The following is a 7,458-nucleotide window of genomic DNA, read 5'->3' as shown; positions in this document are numbered from 1 at the left end:
ACCTGTGTGCTAATGACACAACCCCCAATTCATCAAATCCAAAGTGAGTTATTCAATTGAATTGAGCTTTTCTTGTATCAGACTCCACTTGTGTAATTACTTCTTAATTTTCTATAGTCTCAAATAGCCTTCCCTTTGGAATTTTATTTAGCATCTATGTTACTGCTTACTTGTTTCCATCAGACTTTTTAACTGACAATTTTTAAATGCTTGGCAACAAAGGTTGTTTATATTATCCACTAAATCCTGACTTTATGAAAAATTCATCCCTCCTTTTCTTTGGCATCAATAATGTCTGCTGAAGATTCACCTTAGCCACCTATTATTCATTCAAACTTTACCTCATTTTCATGGCAAGGAGGAAAGATATAAAATCATGAATCATTCAGTAATTGTCAGGAATATGTAGTGTGTATAGTGTTTCAGGTTTATATTATTTGTACTCTGCCTTTTGATTTTTTGACTGACAATATCACTTTCAGGGTGACTGAGTTTATTTCCTGCAGTTCCCTAGATTGATTGGTACTCAGAAAAACAAGTTCATTGATATTTTCTGTTGCTTTCCTTCATGACAGTTAGAATGAAAACTGAGATGTCAACTCTTTGAACTACAATGAGGAAAAAATCCAATTATTTTTAGGTTGGCAATTCAAAATAAATTTTGAAGTATCTTCTTTATGATGTGATGTTTTAGAACAATCCAGTCCTTGAATTAGGAAATTGGAGAACTTCAACTTACTTTTTCCTCTTACAAAATGCAGAAATAAATATAGAAAAATGACAAAGGCTCCAAAATATTCTGTGGAAAATACATGTTTTATAATATTTGTTCCAAGTTATTAAAATATAGTTCTACAACCCAGTAATTGAGTCAGATGAATTTTCTACTATTGAAAACAAAATTAACAATTCAGAATTCTATTATATAATAATTATTTTACATAGACATACAGGAATATGAAAGCTGTGAACTTCATATGTTTGTATTGACAAAATGAACTATTGTAGCACCTTGCAGGATACACAGATTTTAACATATAAAAGATGAAACTATTTTCCATTATGGTTTCCTGACAAAGGAGGAAAATAATATCATTAACAAATTGTTATTTGTCCCATATTTGAAATTTAAATATTAAAGTGTATTTTATGGTAAAAAAAAAATAGAGCATTTATGCTAATTTTAAAGAGTTCCATGCTTATTTTTACAGAAAAAAAAAAAAAAGACTTTTAAAATAACATAAAAACAAAATTTTTGTCTTAGCTTCATTCACAAGGTCTGTAGAGTATTCCAATCCAATCACTGTCCCTACATTTTGCCCATCATGGGAATTTCATAAAAATCTTTGTACAATTTTATTTCTTTTCCAGATTTGTCCATTTGGGGTAGCAGCTGTTGATATTTAAGTTACTTATTCTTTAAAGAGCTCAACCATTTTTGTACTCATCCTGAGTGAAGATCTGCTGTTGTATCCACCAGTTTCATTGCTGTAAGGCAAATCACCATGACTGCAAGACAGATTCAGGGCCATGAAAACAAGCTCATCCACCCAGCATAGGAGTTCATCTGCCTGTCTTCAAGGCCAGCTCTGTTACAACCATATGGTGCAGCTGTGTGAGAAAGAGCTATGGAGGGCTTTCCCCTTTTTGTTCATAGGCTGCATTTAATTTCAGTCACTTTACTTGCCTTCAGCTCTTGACTCAAGCAGTGTGTAAGAACATTTGTTCCTATCTACTTTTCTGACTTTGACCTGCTGACTTGACTTCTGGCTTGACTATGGTCTTCTGGCCATGGACCTGCAAGGTTAACTGGACAGTGGTTTACCAAGGTCACCACTGCCATGTGGGACTGCATACTCTGACAGTGAGGACACTCTCATGCTGTCATGCTGTCACCATTGGCTCCTGACTTGCATTTTTGCAAAGCAGGCACTCCTTGCACTGACAATGAGTAAGGCACAAATACATACATGTAAATTTTGTTTTTCTTTTTTATAGACTGCTAAATTAAATATTTTATTCTTCTTCACTGAATTCTTTTTAATGTCCTCCCAGAAATCCTTAAAGGACATGTAGGGAGGGCTTCCCAGGGGTGATGGCAATTCAATGAGTTGCTGTCTTGCATTTTGATGTAGTTGATTATACCAGGTAACTTGCCACTTGGGAAGCAATTTAAATATTTAATCATAATTATCTACTGCCGTGACTGGAGACTGTGACCTCTACAGTGACCCTAATTATCAAAATGTAGGTGCCTGATTGCCTTCCAAGTGCCATAATAAGGAACATCAGACAGACTCAGTTCAACCAGGTTGAGTAGTTAGTAACAGAGGCTGTATCAAAACAGACACCATTAGGATTAATGTTGTCTTTAAGCCTTTACATGCTTACATGGGCCCAGACTGAGAAAGAAGACCACTAAGAGCAATTCAATATCTTCCTGTATCCATTTTCTGATTCATATGGAGTCAGCATCTTTTCTTTTCTATGCATTAGTATCAATGAACAAATACAATGTTTTAAACATTGTCTATAGACTGAATTTGATAGTTCTTCTCAAGGCGATATGGGATAAAACTATTGTCAGAAAAAAAAAAAAAAAGCACAATGTGGAAAAATCTTGTACAAAATGCAGGTTATTATGTATATGAAGAAGAGCAGCTTACATGTCACAAGCCTGCTGAGGAAAAACTCTTAAGCTGATCCTAGTGTAAATAAAGATATAGTGACACTATTATTGATGTACATGGTATCATTCAAGTCTCAACTTGCCAAGTCCTGATTATTTAAATAGACAAGAATTATTTATCTACATCATGGAAAAAAAAAAAAATCCTTTAGCAGACAGCATTCTGGCAAATCCAAGGTTTTCTTAAGATACATCAGTATGATACTTCAGTGATAGTTTTCAGGTCTATACTGAAGTCTCAAACTTGCCTTCATGACAAGTTTTCTCAACAGAAGGTCTCATTCATATATGCCAAGATTTGGCAAGATTTTTGTCAAGCTTTGGGATACACTAAGAATAATAATTAGTCCTATGTTATTCCTTATTACAGGTTTATTTTATCCAAGCACAAACAACACTGCTTGGATTATTTTTTCCTACCATGGTATCACACAGCCAACAGCTGGAAACTTTGTCTCAGACCTGATGTTTGCATGTTGTTTCATATTGACATATAAACCGATCTGCCCTTGTTACTGAGTCTCCAGGAATCTCACAACAACACATGAAACTTACCAGGGAAAAGTATCTGACTTTAGCAACAGAAAATGTAGAAGTCACTTTCCTGCTTTTGTCTCAGCTGCTTGAGACAAAACTGATAATTCGCTGATCAGATTTGCTTGTTTGTCCCTTTAAGTGAAGAAATTTAAGATATGTTTGAAAGACAAAATATATCTTTAACATATGCTTTGGGTCACAGACCTACCTGGTCTTTTTCTGTATGGTTAAATAAATAAAATAAAAAATAAAAAGAATATATATTTTTTTTTCTTGGTGTGGAAGGTGGAAGCAGTTATAAAGCAGAAATATTTGAATGATAAGTTTAAGTCTCCACCTTTCACTGTAAGAAGCTATTTGTCATGTTAGCATTCAAGACTTCTGGATGACTGACATTCCTGTCCTGCACTGTCTAACAAATGTATCAATTTAGCATTTGGCAAAGGTACTAGGAAATCCATCTGTGAAGAGGTAGAGAAGGATAAATGCTGTAAAGACTTGCCAAAATATACATTATTCTGGGACATCCAGGAAGTTATGTCTGAATCAGGGAAATATGAACAAGCACCTAGTATTTCATTGTCACTACAGGTCCTAACAAAATCATTCACCAAGTTCTACACATCTGGTAAAGACAGCTCTTCAAAATGTCATCCTACATCTGACAGTGATAGAAAAATGGAGCCCCAATTAATTCAGCATGTTTTCTAATAAAGAAGATATCTGCATATTCCCAGTGGAGCAGTGTCATTCCATTTTCCACTATTGCTCATCTCTTCACAGTAATATTTCTCCTAAAGAAAGGAAGTATTGTTTATAATTTACTATGTGTTTGACATCAGGGGTGAAATAATTTAAATCAGGGAATTGGCAGAGAAGTTTTAAAATCCAGAGACAAGACAAAATGTAGTAAACAGTGAATAATAAAACATTTATCGAGGCAGCCGTTGAAAGCTGGTTATTTTCAGAGAATGGCACCAATATGAAAGAGAATCTGAGACTGATGTAAGCATTGAAAATGTTTGCACATATGCCTTAAATAAAAATAATGTAATTATTAAATAACTCTAATTAAACATTAATGGAAAGGTGGCAGTATCACAAGAAAAGGATTCTCAAAATTTAACTCTTTAGAAGCAGTGCATTACCATTTTATTTTCATTCACAGTAAAGCAGTTAATTCTGGTGCCTTAGACAATCAAAATCTTAATCTTTATTGTGCAAATAAAGACAACAAGTAACCTACTAATTTCTTTTAATAGTATATATGGTGCAACTTACAGAGTTAAATATATATATATATATCATATAAATGGTAAAATTATCCAGACTAGACTTTATGAGCTAATACTTCAAAGCTATTGCACTGACTGTCTCAATAGCTTAGCAACAGATGCTGGAAGCCTAAGATTTTAATAGTGAGTATTAAATATTAGCATGTGGAGTGACTTTAGGACTTAAAATTGCATGTTTAAAAATAAGATTTCATAAACCATGTGTAAAGTTGTACTTCACTTGATCCTCTTCACAGAACAGCTTGAAAATTTATCTGGTGGCTAAATATTTTTTAGTAAGTATTTAGCTCCAGCATTTTTTTAATTGTGATTTACCAGCTAGTTCCCCAGTATACTAATTTTTTTTTTTTTTTTCTGCTGCAGAGCTGTGAAGTAGATTGGTCTCTACTTACTTTTCCAAATGCTAAGAGGGTATGTGTTAAAGTTAGGCTGATGATAAGGTTAGAACTTATCATTACAAAATCCATCATAAACTCAGGTGATTTAAATTAATCTGTAATAAAATTTTAAAAACAATATTTCTCTAAGATTTTTATTTTATTATTTTCCTTGTTACTTAGATCTGATGAATGAATTAGAGCTTAAATAAGACTTATTATCTACACTACACTGCTACATATCTATACAGCTCTGATTGTTCTTTCATAGGGAGTGTTAAAGCATGGTCTCCTTGACTGCTGTGACTCATCAACATCGAAGCTGCAGTTCCTATTCCCTAAGTTGTCCCCAAACATCCTGAGAACTGTTGCACTGTGCCACATCCGAATAGTCATGGATACAAGATGTCTCTTGATACTGGTGGTGACGTCTTCCCATTTCTTATCCCATTTTCAACTTTTCTGATCCATGTGTGATGAGCACTATTCCAGGTTTTCAGCGTACATAACCTTTCAGCATCTATACCAAGCTCACTGTGTGAGCTTTCTGCAACAGGCAGAGATTGTGACACAGAGAGAAATGAAGAAAAGAATAAAAGACTTCAGAGTGATCTATATAAGAGAATTGTTGTGGCCCAATGGATCAGCATCAGTGAGGTCACTATACTCATTATCTTGCAGAGGTCTTCTAGCCATTTATCCAACTTAACTGTAGTGGATGCCATTTACAGCATGTGAACAGTATTAAAACAATCAGAAGGCAGGAAGCTTAACTGAATCAGAGCTGTATATATGCATAGTAAATATTTCTTCCCGTGAAAATCCCCCAGACTTTCATTATTATTGCAGTTAGTATGGTTAATATTCATGGAGCATGTTCAGTAGACAAACGTCAGTTCTGTTCTCTGAAAGTACAATGCTCACTTATTTTGCAATGTTGGTTTACACCTGTTGGTCATATGAACATGCTTGTCCCAATTCTGCATTAATTGTTCATAATTTACTTCTATCACAATTGTTCATACTTTCAATGAGCATTTCCACTCGGGCCTTGCCGCTATACTGTACAAAACCTGACTTCAAAAATGCATTAGGAATTCAACCACATCTAGTGTTCCCACTCAGTTTCCACCAAGACTGTAAGGGAATCTGCATGCCTTCCATTAAAAGCCTTCCAGACATGTTGCAAAAACTTGTGGGATATATGGTGCCTTAGAGATCCAACCACTATTCCGTGTGGATGCAAACATGTCAGAACACAAGGGCCTACAGTGAACATAGCTCTGGGAAAAAAACTACACAAACATTGATCTTGCCTGTCACCCCCACAAAAAAAGATGCAGCCTCCTCAAGTTGCAATAAACACACTGATTTTAGTCAGTTCAAAACTTAAAAGCATAATGTTAAATCTTTTGTAGAAAAGAACAAAATATGCAGACCATCCAGTCATTAACCACCCCACAGATTTAATTAGCAAGATTAGTGAATTCAGCATACCTTTCAGGTGTGTGGTGAGATGTGCGAAATGTGTATTCCACAAAGTGGTTATACTAGAGAACATGTTTTGGAAGGCAGGCAGGCAGGCATGCACACACATGCACACACGTTGCAGGGACAAAATCACTTCACATCACTTTTGTTGCATCCTGGTGAATTTCATTCATTTGCTAGGATGTTTTTTGTTTTGTTTTTGTTATCTTCCTTAATTTCTGATGTTATCTTGACAAATGTAGGAGACGAATTCAACACTTTTTTAAAAACAGCTTCCTCGGAAAATTATGTGGAATACAGAGCTAAAATCAGCCAACCCTAGCTGGGTAAAACTCACAGAATCTACAATAATTTGAAATAATCAGAAGCATCTGCCCGTTTGGACTAGCAAACTTAGATCAAGGCAAAAGGAACAAAATGATTTATGACAAAAAACATAAAATTAGGCACAGAAAAGAACAAACAGAATACAATGTATTTCAAAAAAAGGAGAAAGTACAGAAAAGTTGCAGCAGACTTGCTTAGTTTCAAACTGTTTTCCTAGCACTTACTGAGAAAAAGTAAAATAATAAAAAATAAAATAAAATAAAATAAGATAAGATAAAATAAAATAAAATAAAATAAAATAAAATAAAATAAATAAAATAAAATAAAATAAAATAAAATAAAATAAAATAAAATAAAATAAAATAAAATAAATATCCATCTGTTTATATGTAAAATATACAGTATTTAAAAAAACAAAAACAGAAATGGAAACAGAAATGGAAAAAGGGAAGGGGATGGGGACGGAGAAGGAGAAGGAGAAGGAGGAGGAGGAGGAGGAGGAGGAGGAGGAGGAGGAGGAGGAGGGAAATTCAAAAGAAAACGGGAAAGGAAAAGACCAGAGAGGTAAGGCTTCTGCCTTATGGAAATCACAGGGGAAGAAACAAAAATTATTTCAAAGCAATATTACAACTGTCATAAAAGACCTTTTCCTGGATCATACAAATTATCCACAATAAAGTAGATTCCCATAAACTGTACATAATCTGCCACTAGCATTTATGAAGGTTCCAGCTAATCATAC

This window comes from Anser anser, assembly GCF_964211835.1.
Source record: "Anser anser genome assembly, chromosome: 1".
Lineage (NCBI taxonomy): Eukaryota > Metazoa > Chordata > Aves > Anseriformes > Anatidae > Anser > Anser anser.
The sequence above is the reverse complement of the archived record's forward strand: the minus strand, read 5'-3'. Positions refer to the sequence as shown.